General features: G+C 38.0%; 1 protein-coding gene across 15 annotated transcripts in view; it reads left to right on the top strand.

Annotated features, from left to right (window-relative positions):
• The window catches only part of R3HDM1 (R3H domain containing 1), a 181,934-nt gene that overhangs the window by 121,635 nt on the left and 43,358 nt on the right, over positions 1-16,941 (top strand). The gene's annotated exons all lie outside the window — the stretch shown is intronic.

The raw sequence follows: 16,941 nt of genomic DNA, 5'->3' as shown, positions 1-16,941 counted from the left end.
CTCAGCAATAGGGACTTGAATTTAAATGACAACCTTGGCTTAATGTAACTTACTTTTTAAAAATTTGTGAAAGCTGTTGCTTAAATTTCTTTTCCAAAGCAGATTTGTATGGCAGATTCATTTTGGTTGGAGCTTTTCTTAAAAGTTTAATGTCTTGCCCGATGTGGCTCAGTGGTTGAATGTCGACATCTGAACCAGGAGGTCACAGTTTGATTCCCGGTCAGGGTACTTCCTGGGTTGTGGGCTCAATCCCTGGCACAGGAGGCAGCCAATTAATGATTCTCATCATTGATATTTCTTTCTCTCCTTCTTACTTCCTCTCTGAAATTAATTAAAAAATATTTTTTAAATTTAATTTCTTAAGTATGCCAAACTCATTAGCAATGCTATATAACTTTTTAGGATTATTATGCATTAAAGCATGCCATAAAATAAGATACCTAAAAATCATTTGAAGCTACTTGGGCTCCGACCAGGGATATAATTCCGTTTGTGTGTTTTTTCTAAACTGATTTTGTATGCATGTGGAAAGCAAAATGACCCTGTAAAACTAAATATCATTTTAGTTTTGCAACCAGTTGATAAATTCAAAGAATATAAATGCATTATATCTTCAGTCTCAGCTTTTCACATAACTCAGAACCATGTGGTTCCAAACTGATTAAGTTTTATTATCTGCAGACTATATATAGTAGGGTCCTGATGAACTGCACTGTGTAGAACAAGCATGTCAAACTTGTGGCCCACAGGCCGCATGCCTTGTTTATTTAGCCCGTGTTAGCCTTTGAGTTTGACATGCTTGATGTAGAAGGAACATTTTAGGATAAACAGTTTAAGATGCACAACATATTGGCAGCATTATAAGATGCAAATTTAAATTAACTAGAATGTAAAAGACAAGCAAGGAAGAAAGGGTCCTGTTGGGTAAGCAGGGGAGGGGTGCTAATAATGAAGACTTGGCTATGGCAAGTAGGGACTCTGGGCATAGTCATTTTCTTTACTGACAACTTTTGATGGGAGTAATAGGAATAGAAATTTTGTATTTATATTATTACATTTGGTAGCCTTGGCTATTGTTTTCCCATTGATTCTGTGAGCATTTCTTAGTATTGTATGAGCAGCACAGATTCAGACATTGTATAATACCTACAAATCCACCTATTTCCCTTTTCCCTTCTCCATTAACCTGCCGCCACTGAAATCTGGAGCCAAATGTATCTGGTAAGTACCCATAGATTTTCTTGAGTTGTATAGATTCTTCCATAGGACTGTCATTTAAATAGCTGTGAGCTGTAATCTCTGTGGCTGTTTTTATTAGATTTTTTTTTTGGGGGGGGGGGGGGTGTTTGTATTTATGTTTACTTCAGGCACAGAGGTAGGAGTCCAGAGGGTGATATAGAGGAGAAAGAATAGTGAAGGTTTGCTGGCAAGTGTGTCTTCCTCCAAATTTACTTAAGGGGCTAGTTGAACTTGCCTGCTCACTAAAATAGTGCCACATACATAAGACAGACCAGGAACCCTCAAAAACTTGAGAATTTGATTATTTAGAAGCAGTTCTTTTAAATTGTCCTGTAAATACCTAGTTGCCAATAAATTTAAAGTTGGCAAAATGATTCCTCAAAAAAAAACTACTTTCACATTGCTTCAGCTATACAAGTTTAATTGCAAAAAAAATTAATCATAAAATTTAATAAACCTTAGATTTATGGCTATTCTGACTAAATAGTTCTTCAATTCTTTTTATCTTTCTAATTATATCTAATCCATATTAAGAATGCTTTCCTTTAACACAAATGCTAGTTCAGGTCACCTATATAAAATAAAACTAGCCTGTTACAGCCTAGGCAATACTTTTCTGCTGAACATGCTATTTCCTTGCTCACTTTTCTGTTGACGTGAAAGGGAGTTAAAAATAGAATATTCTTTGAACCCTCGAGGGATGTGCCTGAGCCATCAATTTATATTGTCCTAGTTCTCTCAGCTTGCAGAATCGATTGTGCTTTCCTCTGAAAGTGCTGGAAGAAATGGAATAATATGGCAACATATAGTCCTTTAACAAAGGAGAATGGCATTGTTAAATGACACCTATATTGAGACTTGGGTGTTTATTCTGTTGGTACCTCTTAAATTGGCATTGCTTGCTTTACAAAACAGATGTTTTCCCACAATATTGACACAAATTTCTATAAAAGATACTCTGTTTTCCTCTAACTTCTAGATTAAATCCAAATATATGATAGGAAGGATTTTTTTTTTAATTCTTATATACTGAAACACACTTTTTATTGAAGAAAGAGTAATTTAGATATAGTAGCCAAGTTGGTCATATGTTGAGTGTCCTAATATTGGGAATACTCTTCTTGTAGTACATTTTATTTATTTTTTAAAAAATATTTTTTATTGATTTTTTACAGAAAGGAAGGGAGAGGAATAGAGAGTTAGAAACATCGATCAGCTGCCTCTTGCACACCCCCAACAGGGGATGTGCCCACAACCAAGTTGGTACATGCCCTTGACCAGAATCAAACCTGGGACCCTTGAGTCCGCAGTACATTTTTAAATGTAATCGTATTTTTCATTCTCTAGGACTCTTCATTCTTCCTAATCTTCCACCTTCTCCTCTTTTCCAGATCATTGGATTTTTTTTCTCATACTTGACAGTCTTCAAACTATACTTTTGAAATTATCAGGACTCTGTTTCTCCCTTTCCTTTGTCTGAATAATTACATAATACACCCAAAGTACTGTGCCACTTCTCTGAGTGACACTGTAACAGCTGATGCTCAGCAGCCTGAATGTTTAAATACAGGTTTGGAGGAATTTGAGCATCTTGAACACTTCTTTAAGATGTACATTTTATTAAGGAAGTGTGCATAAAGTGAGGCATGTCCTTAATTAGATGATCTTTTATGTGACTAATAAGTTATTTTATTAATGATTTTGTCTTAAAAAGACAATAGTAAGGTTCTTATCTTTAATTGGATTAGTGGAATGGTGTTGTGGATATTTTATTTGTTTTTGGTGCTTTCCAGCTGAATATTTCTAGTTTTGCTAATGAATATAGTAACTTTAAACAGTATAGAGCCCATGGTCTTGGATCATTTGAAAAAGTTCAGTAATCTTACTGCAACTTTTAATGTCTTGCTCTTTAGAAAGTGTACTCCAAAACTATATACTTCTCGACCAGTTATTGGGTTGTTGTTTGTTTGTTTTAATTATTGGAATGAATAGTGAATAGTCCGACACCTCATTTCACTGCTGGAAAACAGTTTAGGTACCTGTCCTAATGGAAATAGAATTTGCCTCCTGGGTGAGGTGCCAGTTATACAAAATATCAAATGTTAAATGGTGCCTTTCTTTTTTTTTTTTTTTTTTTTTCCTGTAACAGCCTTAGAAAGATTCCTCATTGAGCAGGCCTTGACAGCTTCCTGCTCAATGTGGGTCAAACCTGATGCGTTTTCCTGCCTTGAATGTAAAAATTATTATAAAGCTATTCAGTATATAGAAAAGAGCCAGTGCTTCACTAAACGTCAAGACTTCACCCATGATACAAAATATACCCCCTTGTACACAGGGTGTCCAGGTTAAAAGTGGCATTGCCCCACTGGGAAAAGTCTGACTTCTTTTGCATATATATACACACACACACGCACACATATATATATCAACAAAACTTTTCTTTCTCACAGTTCTGGAATCTGAGAATTTCAAGATTAACGCACCAGCAGATTCAGTGCCCAGTGAGAACCTGCTTCCTGGTTTATAGACTGTGCCTTTTCCCTGTGTCTTCACATGACTAAGGGATCTATCTCTCTGTGATCTCCTTTATAAGAGCACTAATCCAATTCATGAGGGCTCTTCCCACATGACCTAATCTCCAAAAGACCCCACTTCCTCATACTGTTACCTTGGGAATTGTCTCCCCCATATTCAACATAGGAATTTGGGGGAGGCATAAATTTAGTCCATTGTGGAGGTGTTTGAAGTAGGAAGGGATGAGAGCTTCATAATCCCCAAAAAGATTTAATGCAACTGTTTCCAAAGCTCTCCCTTACCTTTAACCATACTTAAACAGTCTGAACTAGATCTGGCCGAGTAGATGAGAATGCAAAAATCCCCCCCTTTGTTAATGACCTTTGAAGTAACTGAATCTGTTGACCAATGCTTCAGAAATTAACAATCCAATATTAAGTATGCCAAGACCCAAATCTTCATTTTTCCACATACAAATTTCAGTAGCACTTAGATAGAAAATACTATATAATTTAATATGTCAACTAATGTGATTATCTGAGCTTGTATCTTTATATATATATTTTATTATTGATTTCAGAGAGGAAGGGAGAGGGAGAGAGAGATAGAAACATCAATGATGAGAGAGAATCATTGATTGGCTGCCTCCTGCACACCCCCTAATGAGGATCAAGCTCACAACCCGGCATGTGCCCTTGACTGGAATCAAACCTGGGACACTTCAGTCCCCAGGCCGGCGCTCTGTCCCCTGAGCCAAACCAGCTAGGGCTGAAGTTGTATGTTTGTTTGTTTGTTTGTTTTTGGGGGGGTTGCCTTTAAAACAGATTTATTTTCTCCTTATAAAAGTAAAACATACCATAACAACTGGAAAATACAGGAAAGAAGAATTTACTTTAATCACACGTAATCCTACCTCCTCAAATACAGTACATTAATTTTTTCTTTCAATTTTGTTATATGTACCATTTAAAAAATTTGTTTGCAATAGTAAAGTCTGCCTTCTTGGCAAAGCAACTCAAATTATGGAGAAGAAAGGCAAACTTATGAAAATTCTACTAGATAAATCTTGTCTACTCATGAAATATGGCAACAGGGTAAACCTTTTGAGCAAAGGCAGCATTTCAGGCAAAATAGCAAAGCTAAAGCCCAAAGAGGAACATTGGAGATTGACATGGCAATTATTAGGCTGAGAGGCATAGACCAAGAGATAAGTCACCATTTGACCCTCCTCTTCCCTTTCCCAGGACTGGGGGCAAAATAAGTGAAAGAGAGTCCCTTCTAGGGAGAGGACACTATTGGCTGATCATATAATCTCTTAGACACCTAGTCTTTTTTCAGACCTCAAGTTCATATACCTGCCATCTGAACTGACTGTTCAACCTGGCTGGTGTGTCTCAGTGGTTGAGCATGGACCTGGAGGTCATGGTTCGATTCCTGGGCAGAGCACACGCCCAGGTTGCAAACTTGATCCCCAGTAGGGGGCCTGCAGGACATAGCCAATTGATGTTTCTCTCTCATCCGTGTCTCTCTCATCGATTTTTCTATTTCTCTACCCCTCTCCCTTCCTCTCTTTAAAATCAATAAAAATTTATTTTTTTCTTATGAACTGACTGTTCAGCATCCTTTCACTCTGATTCCTAATTTGGATAACAATGCTTATTGTCACAAATAATTTTCAACTCATATGAAAAAAAGTTTCCTAGTTGATTATTACAGTAATTTTCTGTTTTCCTATAATTAAATTTATCTTGTTAAACTTCAGTAAAAGTCTTTATTAACCAAAATTCTCAGAAAATGGAAAATGGCCAGGTGTTTAGTGTTCTGCTTATTTGAACAGTTTACTGGAATATTCTTTCTATTTCAACACTTGTCCCTGAGAAAAGTAAAATTTAGAATCAGACTGCTGTGTAAAAATCCCAGCTACAACACTTCTCAGCTGGTGACCTTGGACAAGGTATGAACAGCTCCGTGCTTTTGTTTCTTTACCTGAACACTGGGGATAAAATTGTACCTGTTTCATGGGCTTGTGCACATTAAATGAGTTAGCATATGTAAAGTGCTTAGAACAGTGTCTGAAACCTAATAAATGTCATGTAGCATCAAAGAAATGAAAATTACATAGTATACTAAGTAAAAAGGCATAGGAATTTTGGGCTCAATTTTTGTTTGGGCTGAATTCCAGAGTAAATATGAGAAACTGTTACAGTTTGTTCTAAAATATTTAGTCTTTTATCCTGTTAGCTTCTTGAAACATTCTTCTTCCTTAAAGTGCTATAGAGATTAGATCAACTGAGTTCTTTTCTCATCCTTTGTTAAGTTAAACTCTAAATATATTCTAAGTAAATTTACTTAAATCCTTCCTTATAGCCTTGTAAAATGCCCATTACTCACCTATTGAAGAGGCTTTTTTTTTCTCCATTGTGTTTCTGGCTCCTTTGTCGAAAAATCATCTGCCCATACACATGTGGTTTTATATCTGAGCTCTCAGTTGTGTTCCATTGATCTGTGTGTCTATTTTTCTGCCAATACCATGCTACTTTGATTTGAAAGAAAGAGGAAGGGAGAAAGAAACATTGGTGTGAGATAAACATCCATCTCCTGCATGCCCCCCACTGGGGATCAAGCTCATATCCCAGGCATGTGCCCTGATCAGGAGTCAAACCGTTGGTGCACAGCGTGATGCCCAACCAACTGAGCCACACCAGCCAGCGCTGTAGTTTTCTTTTTGTGTGTTATCCTTGCTAGGTTTTGGTATCAGGGTTATGTTGGCCTCATAAAACGTGTTAGGAAATATTACCTCTTTAATTTTTTGGTAGTGTTTGAGAAGAACAGGTATCAAATCTTCTTGTACTATTTGGTAGAATTCACTAGTGAAGCCATCTAGTCCTGGACTTTTATTTTTTGGGAGGTTTTTGATAGCTGTTACAATTTCCTCAGTACTGATGGGTCTATATAGATTTTCCAGTTATTCATAATTCATTCAAAGGAGATCATATATTTCTAGGAACGTATCCGTTTCTTTTAGGTTATTGAATTTGGTGGCATATAGTCTTTCATAGTATTCTAGTATGATCTATTGTATATCTGTAATGTCTGTGGTAACTTGTCTTTCATTTCTGGTTTTTTGTCTGTATGAGTCTTTTCTCTTTTTTCCTTAGTGAGTCTAGCCAGGGTTTGTCAGTTTTATCAGTCTTTTTTAAAAAAACAGCTCTTGCCCTGACCAGTTTGGCTCAGTGGATAGAGCATCAGCCTGCGGACTGAAGGGTCCTGGGTTCAACTCCAGTCGAGGGCATGTACATTGGTTGCGGACACTTCCCCAGTAGGGGGTGTTCAGGAGGTGGCTGATCAATGTTTCTCTCTCATTGATGTTTCTAACTCTCTATCCCTCTCCCTTCCTCTCTGTAAAAAATTAATAAAATATATCCGAAAAAATAGAAAACAGCTCTTTATTGTATTAATTTTTTGTATAGTCATTTTGTTCTCTAGTTCATTCAATTCTATTCTAATTTTTTCCCCTCCATAGCTCCCCTCCACCCAGTTCCCACCCCACCCCAGGCCCTCGCCACCCCACTGTCCACATCCTTAGGTACTGCATACATGCATATAAGATCTTTGTCCAATCTCTTCCCGCACTTCCAACACCCCCTCCCCCCCGAGAATTGTCAGTCCACTCCATTTCCATGCCCCTGATTCTATTACATTCAACAGTTTATTCTGTTCCTCAGATTTTTTTATTCATTTGATTTTTAGATTCACTTGTTGATGGATATGTATTTGTTGTCACTTTGTTGTTCATAATTTTTATCTTTACCTTTTTCTTCTTCTTACTCTTCTTAAAGAATATCTTTTAGCATTTCATATAATACTGGTTTGGTGGTGATGAACTGCTCTAGCTTTTTCTTGTCTGTGAAGCTTTTTATCTAACCTTCAATTCTAAATGATAGCTTTGCTGGGTAGAGTAATCTTGGTTGTAGGTCCTTGCTATTCATCACTTTGAATATTTCTTGCCACTCCCTTCTGGCCTGCATACTTTCTGTTGAGAAATCAGCTGACAGTCATATGGACACGTCCTTGTAGGTAACTGCTTGTCTCTTGCTGCTTTTGAGATTCTCTCTTTGTCTTTTGCCCTTGGCATTTTAATTATGATGTGTCTTGGTGTGGTCCTCTTTGAATTCCTCTTGTTTGGGGTTCTCTGTGCTTCCTGGACTTATAAGTCTATTTCTTTCACCAGTTAGGGAAAGTTTTCTGTCATTATTTCCTCAAATTGGTTTCAGTATCTTGCTCTCTCTCTTCTTCTGGCACCCTCATAATTCGGATGTTGGTACACTTGAAGTTGTCCCCGAGGCTCCTTACACTATCTTCATATTTTTGGATTCTTTTTTCTTTTTGCTCTTCTGGTTGGGTGTTATTTGCTTCCTCATATTTTAAATCATTGATTTGATTCTCAGGATCCTCTAGTACAATGGTCAGCAAACTGCGGCTCGCGAACCACATGCGGCTCTTTGGCCCCTTGAGTGTGGCCACGAAGTTTCAATCACACTGTATATGCGCGCCCACACGTGGCATTTTGTGGAAGAGCCACACTCAAGGGGCCGCAGTTTGCCGACCACTGCACTAGTATACTGTTGAATCCCTGTATATTATTCTTTATTTCGGTCAGTGTATGCTTAATTTCTGACTAGTCCCTTTTCTTTTCTTTTGTTTTTTTATTGTTTTTTGTTTTATTTTGTTTTGTTTTTTGCATTCTCATTAAGATCCTTGAAAGTCTCATTAAGTCCCTTGGAAGTTTCTAGAAGATTATTGAGTAATCTTATAACTGATTTTGAACTCTATATCCAGTAGTTTGCTTTCTTCCATTTCATTCATTTGTGACATGTTTCTTTGTCTCTGCATTTTGGCTGCTTCCCTGTGTGTGTTTCTATGTATTGGGTAGCTGCCTAGTCTCCTTGAGTTGATAGATTGGCCTTGTGTAGTAGGTGTTCTATAGAGCCTACTCCCCAATCACCTGAGGTGGACACTCTTGGTGCACCCCTTTGTGGGCTGTGTGCACAGTCTTGTAGTTGAACCTTGATTGCTGTTGGTATCAATGGGAGGAATTGACCTCCAGGCCAGTTGGCTGTGAGGACCAGCTGTGTCTACAATGGAAGAGCTGCTGTGTAGGATACACCCTTATGGTGCAGGACTTGCTTCAGTGGGGCTTTGGTGCTCATTGAGTCCGCCCCTTGAGTGTGTCACTTATGGATGTGAAGAGTTGTAATCTGGATGGTCTCACACTGACCACTGGGTATACTGGCTCTTGGATCTCCAAGGAGGTGCAAAGTCAGCCACTGCCTAAGGCCACCCAGCAGGAGCTACCCAATTCTACTCTAATTTTTATTATTTCCTTTCTTCTGCTGACTTTGGGTTGTTTTTGTTCTTTTTTTAGTTCTTTGAGATAAAATGTTAGGTTGTTTACTTGGGATTTCTCTTGTTTCTCGAGATAGGCCTTTATATAAACTTCCCTTTTATTACTGCTTTTGCTGCATCCCAGAAATTTTGATAAGTCTATTGTCATTCTTGTTTGTCTCTCTATATTTTTTATTTCTTCTTTGACCCAGTCATTTTTTAGTAGCATATTGTTTATACTTACGGGTTTCTTTACTGCCTTTTTGCAGTTGATTTTGAATTTCAAAGCATGTGGTCAGAGAATATCCTTGGTGTGATTTTAATCTGAAATTTGTTGAGGCTAGTTTTGTGACAAAACATGTGGTCTATCCTTGAGAATGTTCCACATGCACTAGAGAAGAATGTATAATCTGATGTTCTGGGATGATGGGCTCTATAAATGTCATTTATGTCCATTTGGTGTAAAGTTTAATTTAAGGCCGATACTTCTTTATTGATTTTCTGTTTGTATGATCTATCTAGAGCTGTCACTGGAATATTAAGGTCCTAACTATGATTGTGTTTTTTTCTGTTTTTCCCTTCAATTCTGTTAGTAGTTGCTTTATTTATTTTGGTGCTCCCTGCTTAAGTGCATATAAAGAAGTATTATGTCGCCCCAGCCGGAGTAGCTCAATGGTTGAGCATCAACCTATAAATCAGGAGGTCATGGTTTGATTCCTAGTCAGGGCACATGCCTGGGTTTCGGGCTCAATCTCCAGTATGGGGTGTGTAGGAGGCAGCCAATCAATGATTCTCTCTCATCATTGATGTATCTATCTCTCTCTCCCTCTCCCTACCTCTCTGAAATCAATAAAAAAAAATATTTGAAAAAGGAAGTATTATGTCTTCTTGATATAGTAACCATTATTATAAAATGTCTATCTTTGTCTCTTGTTACCTTTGTTTTCTTGAAATCTCTTTTATCGGGTGTAAGTATGGCTACACCTGCTTTTCTTGAATGGTGTTTACTTGGAGAATCATTTTTCACCTTTTCACTTTGAGTCTAACTTTGTCTTTGCAGCTTAGATGTGTCTCCTGAAGGCAGCATATTGTTGTGTTTTGTTTTTTGATCCAATCTGCTAGTCTGCCTCTTTTTCCTGTTTCCTCTTTTTGTAAGCTACGTGTGTCAGTTTTAGGTTTTTTTGTGTGTTGTTATCATTAGGTTTTATGAAAAATAAAGTTTCATATATACAGTAGTCCTTTTTCTTCTGAATGCATCTGATCTCCATCCTCCTTTGCAAATTCATACCTTTACCCCTCCCCTTTTCTGTTTTTGTTGTCATAAATTATCCCTGTTTATGCTGTTAAGTTTTTTAGTAGTCTTACTAACAGTTTTGTGACCTTTTGTTCTTTGTTTCAGGTAGAATAACCCTCTTGATTATTGCGTGCAATGGCGGTTTTCTGGTGATAAATTTCCTCAGCTTCTGTATGTCTGGAAAAGCCTTTATTCCTCCTTCATATTTAAAGGATAATTTGGCTGGCTATATTATTCTTGGATGTAATTTCTCTCTTTCAATAGTTTGAATATTTGGTTCCATTCTCTTCTGGCTTGTAGAGTTTCTGCTGAAAAGTCCAATGATAAGGCTTTCTTTTATAGGTTTCTTTCCCCTTTTCCCTGGCTGCCTTGAGAATTCTTTCTTTCTTTTTTTTTAATATACTTTTTAATGATTTCAGAGAGAAAGGGACAGGGAGAGAGAGATAGAAACACCAATGATGACAGAGAATCATTGATTGGCCACCTCCCGCATGCCCCCCACTGGGGATCAAGTCCATAACCCGGGCATGTTCCCTGACTGGTAATCAAACAGTCACCTCCTGGTTCATAACTCAGTGCTCAACCGCTGAGCCACATCAGCCAGGCTAATTTTGATCTCTTTTATAGAGTTTTTCATCTCTAGAATTTCTGTTTGGTTCTTTTTAAATGTTTTAATCTCTTTGGTAAAGTACTCATTTTGTTCTTTGATTTGTTTTCTGAGCACATTAAATTGTTTATATATAGTCTCCCATTTCATTGACTATTTTCAGAACTGCCAGCTTGAATTCTCTGTCATTTATATCACATATTTCCATGTCTTTAAGTTTGTTTTTTCTGTATACTTTTTCTTTTCCTGAGTTGCCTTTTTACCTTGGTTTTTTCACAGTATTTGACTGATTGCATCCTTGTCTAGGCATCTAAGTATGAGTGGTGCTTTTCTAGCAGATTAATACAAAAAGGTCTTTCTCTTCTTCCCTGGTAGGTGACACTGACTCAGTGTTTTTCATTGTTGTTATATTTTAGGAAGAGAGAGAGAGAGAGAGAGAGAGAGAGAGAGAGAGAGAGAGAGAGAGAGAGAGAGAGAGAATGAACCAGCCAGACACATCTGTTTTTTCACCCATTCATGCATTCTTTGGTTGTGTCTTGTATGTGCCCAGACTAGGGCTCAAACACACAACCCTGGCGTATCACGATGACCCTCTAACCAGCAAGGCTACCTGGCCAGGGCTGAATCACAAGATTTTTTTAGCTCTGTGAAATCTCAGTGCTGTCCTCTGAAGCCCTTAGTGTAGCCTCGATGCATGGAGGTTGGGTCTCTGGAGAAACTGGCCAGCTTATTTGTTGTTTTGCCCTCCCAATAATGGTGACCTTGGACCTTTCCAGGGTCCCCCCCCCCCCCCCCCACTATGCCCCGACCAAGGACCAGTTACGGAGTACACCTTTGCTCAGGGAAAAAGTGAATCTGTAGTATAAGTTATTGGGTTTGCAGGTAATATGCTCCGTAACTGGACACCAAGTGCAATAGGAGGCGGGGGGGGGGGGGGGGGGGTGCGGTAGGGCTCCATGGATTTGTTTCTCTGCCTAGAATGCCGATGGCCTGAAAACTGCAGTTACTCTCCCGTGCACCTGCACTTGCTCTCCCGTGCACCTGTAGGAATGCCCACCTAATCTCTTGGCTCCTTCCAACCGAAGGGAGCGCCAGCCATAACCCCTTCAGCCACAACTGGATTCAGCCCTTCTCCTTTCTCAGCCTCCCCTTTTATTCCCACTTGCCCACCTTTACATGTTTCAGTGCACAGATCTTTCAGGTATGCTTTATGTTGACCAGGGACCTTGTTGAGTTATAGCTATTCCAATTGGAATTTCAAGGGGATCTCTCACATCACCATTCCTCTGATGTCACTCTGTATGTTTCTGTTAAAAGACACCTTTCCATATGCAACATCTTCCCACTGTCACTGTAGGTGAACCGCCCATGCTGCTCTCTAAATGCAACACCTTCCCTTATGCGTAAGAGCCTATCCTCTATAATCATTATATATCTTATGATTTTAATATATATTATTTTTATTTCATTCTGTTAAGAATATGCTTTTCTCTATTCTTTAGCCAGTAAGCATAAATATTGAGTGCTTGACTATCTGATAACTGATATGAGTGTTTTGAGGGGTTTTGTTTGTTATTTCTAATCTCACCCTTAAAAAGGACACCATATTTCAGGATTTTTTAAAGCTATACAAAAACCATGAGTGAACAATTAGAACCATGAGTAAACAAATAGAACAATTATACTAGAGGCCCAAGGCCCAGTGCACAAATTCGTGCACGGGGGTGGGGGGGGGGGCTGCAGGCAATTGGCTGGCCGGCCCCGCCCTTGATCGCGGCGTTGGGGGCCAGTCGGGGGCTGAGCGGGGGGGGGGGGGGGGGGGGGGGCCAGCGCGTGGAGCGAGGGTGCAATCGGGGTCCAGATCAGACTGGTTGGCTGCTGCAGTGCACATCATAGCCACCGGTCGTTCTGGTCATTCCACCATTCCAGTTAATGGGCTTTTATATATGTAGATTAACTATAGAGTTTTAAGAGATGTGAAATAAGACAATGAATAAAATCATGAAATTAAAATGAGTTTAAAGAAGATATTTTCTTTTAAAGTGCTTGGCATTCTTATTTTTAATAGCTTCACTATTATTTAAGATCATGTTCCTGTGTTCTTATGTTGCTTCTGAATGAAGTACTAATATTAGTTATTTTTCTATTTTCACAGTCTTTAAAATCTAGAACTTCTGTTTTATTCTCATTGTTCTTTCACTTGTAAACTGTTTGGTTCTCCACCAATATTCTATTCTACCTCATCTACTTTTCATTCCGTATACCATATCCAGCCCCTCCTGACTGTGCCCTGTCCCTCAAGTATATTATTCATTTTTTTACTTTTCCAGACTTTTTTCTTTAAGTCCCAGCCCAATGTCACCACCTCATTTCAGTCAGGATTAATTTATCCCTCGTATTTTTATAAGACCCTATTTATTCTGCTACCCTGTACAGTATCATGGCTAAGAATATCTAATTGAAAAGATAGGCACCATGTCTTACTCATCTTTATATCACCCACCAGACACACCCTGGGCTCATAGCATTCTTTTTACAACTGTCTGTAGCAAATGCCTAGGTGCTGGAGTCACATGTTTTAGATGTCATGGTATGTTTTCACATTTTCAAAATGTGCATGATGTTTTGTGGATATGTGCGTGTGTGTGTGTCTCTATCCCTTTTAGTAGCCATGGGTATTAATGGAGATTCAGTAGCATTCAGGAATCTGAAATATCACTGGAAATTCACTGATGCAAATTTCATAGTATAGAGCCCAAGTGACTCTACATTAAACCACTATGACATGAAACCCGCAGCTATTGAAAGCTTTCTAACTCAGACTTTCTTTTTTTTTTTCTTTTTTTTTTTTAAATATATTTTATTGATTTTTTACAGAGAGGAAGGGAGAGAGATAGAGAGCTAGAAACATCGATGAGAGAGAAACATCGATCAGCCGCCTCCCGCACATCTCCCACCGGGGATATGCCCGCAACCCAGGCACACACCCCCGACCGGAATCGAACCTGGGACCCTTCAGTCCGCAGGCCGACCGACGCTCTACCCACTGAGCCAGACCGGTTTCGGCGACTTTCTTTTCTTAAGAGAATTTTAGGTGAAAGGCTTCCAGGTGAATCAAGTATTTTATTGAAATACTCATAAGTTTAAAGTTTTCACATTGAATTTTTTTTTTCTGATTTTATTTTTTATTTTTTTTATTTTATTTTATTTTTTTAATTGCTTAAAGTATTACAAAGGGTATTACATATGTGTCTTTTTTTTTTTCCCCGCCCTTGACTATCCCCTGGCCTCCCCCACCCCCCAGCGTCCCATGTCCATTGCACTTTTAAAATAACCAATTAACTATTAATTATTTAGTTTTAAGTTTACAGGAAGCAGAGCTTTTGAGGGACATTAGTAAATTTAGGGAAAGGAAATCAGAAGCACATTTTTCTTTTCTTTTAATTTTTTTTTTTTTCCAAAGTTGCATCCTGTAACGGAAAATGTTGTGAATAAACTACAAAAGTAAGTTGAAAATTACTTGAAGTTTTTTAGGGGGATTTCTTAGTCAAGGTATTTTAAGTAAGATTATATTACACTGAATTCTGCCAGGTGTCCACATTTTTCTTTTAAATTTTAGTGGGCTGTAATTCTGACGAGTTCATTATAAGAAGTTAGTCTATAAAGAACTAAGACCAAATTCTTTTTTGTCAGCAACATTTTTTTTTTGTCTAAAGTTTTACATATGTCTCCTTTTTCCTCCAATTGACCCTCCCCCCACCCGCCATTCCCACCCCGGGCAAGCCCCCACACCACCACCACCCCCAGTGTCTCTGTCCATTGGTTATACTAATATGCGTGAATATAAGTCTTTTGGTTCCAAATTCTTTTTTGTTTTGTTTTTGTTAATCTTCACGCCGATGGTATTTTTTTCTTTTTTTTTCTTTTTTTTAGTATATTTTTATTGATTTCAGAGAGGACAGGAGAGGAAGAGAGATAAAAACATCAATGATGAGAGAGAATCATTGATCAGTAGAGAGAGTGGAAGAGAGGAGGAGAAACAGAGAGAGAGAAACACTGATGTGAGACACATTGATTCCTTGCCTCCCACACACTTCCTGACTGGGGCTGGGGCTGCAACCAAGGTACATGCCCTTGACCAGAATCGAACGTACAACCCTTCAGTTCCCAGGCCGAGGCTCTAACCCCTGAGCAAAACCAGTTTGGGCTAGGCCCAAATTCTAATGCTGCAATATATACATGCATGCCTCTGTGTGTGTGTGTGGGGGGGGGGGGGGGCGAGGGGTAATGGGTGTGTTTAGAGGTGGCACTTCCAACACAAGAAAACATATTATATTCACATCCCATTTTCAATTCCTGCCCTTTATTTCCCTAGGTGTGGAAGTATGTCAGTATATTTTTTTACAGTGTTTTGGTATTTAGGGTATTAATTTAAAATAGTTGTCATTTGATAAACTGAAAATAGGGTTGAATAATAACTATACTAAAGAACAGAAAGAAGTTTCTTCTGCTTGTCCTTTATCTGCCTACAAGTTTAAGTATTATACGAAATTCACAGGGGGTAAGGTTTAAGAAACAGTATATTGTCAATCACTTATTACAGATAAGGATTAGAATACACATTTCTTGTACAAAGTTAGATTGGTGAAAAGTCATTTGAATTGTGGTCATAAAGCACTGTTGCCATAGAAATATGAAAGGATTCACTATAACTTCATTTTTACTTTGTTGTTGTTAATATTTTGCTTAGTTACCAGATATACTTTATAGTTATATTTTTAGGGAAGGTTACTGCTAGATTTTATTTAGTTATTTAATCTTTGAGCAGAATCATCAAGGCTTCTGGGGAACTATAGTCATACTGTTGTCTACTACTTAAGGTGGGGTCTTTGCCATTTCTGTTGCTGTAGGGATTAACAAGGATGAAAATGTAAACTGATATTTATAAGATAGCAAAATATATTAGTGGTGTTGTCAGAGAAATCATTTCACTGACCTTCAGTTATGGAAGTGTTTATAGGCAATGTCATAGTTTGGTTCATCTTTGTAGAAATTTTTAAATACCCTTAAACTAGAAGGTTAGTTATTTATTTTTATCTGGTTTCCTTTTTTTTCTTTTTTTTTTAAATATATTTTTATTGATTTCAGAGAGGAAGAGAGAGGGGGGGAGAGAGATAGAAATATCAATGATGAGAGAGAATCACTAATTGGTTGCCTCCTGCATGCCCCACACTGGGGATGAAGCCCGCAACCTGGGCATGTGCCGTGGCCAGGAATCAAACCGTGACTTCCTGGTTCATAGGTCAACATTCAACCACTGAGCCATGCCAGCTGGACCCTTTTTTTTTTTTTTTTTTTTTTTTTACCAGGATTTGTTGTAGCTTTTAATAATGTGTATAAGTCTTAAACTAATTGGTTTACATAAGGAATCTTCTTAGGTTCAGGAGACAAAATACAATTCATATTCACTACTCAAAACTTATTTCAGATTCTTATTTAAATAACTGATAAATTCAGTCGATAAAAGTAAACTTATAGTCTTAACTGACTACTTCAGTTACCAACAGGCTAGAGAAGTATTGTCCTTTTTTCTTTGATTTGTGACTCCTGGTAGATTAATCTCATTAAGCATCTGTTTCTCTCTCTAGTGACCTTAATACAATAAAGAAATAATCTTTTTAAAAAATTGCTAAATGACTCCATTTTCCTTGTGCTCTTGACACATTCCTAATATAAGGATTTATATCTTAGTGTGATTTTTTTAAAAAAAACATACAAGCATTCTGTAAAAGTGGCCCCCTTCCTTCTTTATTTGGCCCCCAGAAATTTCAGCTTCATGGGCATGCAGCTACACGGGCCCCATGCTTAAAGCAATGTTCTATTACCAATACGAAAAACCTCA

Source organism: Myotis myotis, unplaced genomic scaffold (genome assembly GCF_014108235.1).
Source record: "Myotis myotis isolate mMyoMyo1 unplaced genomic scaffold, mMyoMyo1.p scaffold_m19_p_8, whole genome shotgun sequence".
Taxonomy (NCBI): Eukaryota; Metazoa; Chordata; class Mammalia; order Chiroptera; family Vespertilionidae; genus Myotis; species Myotis myotis.
Note: the sequence above shows the minus strand (reverse complement) of the source record. Positions and strands in the feature narration are given on the sequence as shown.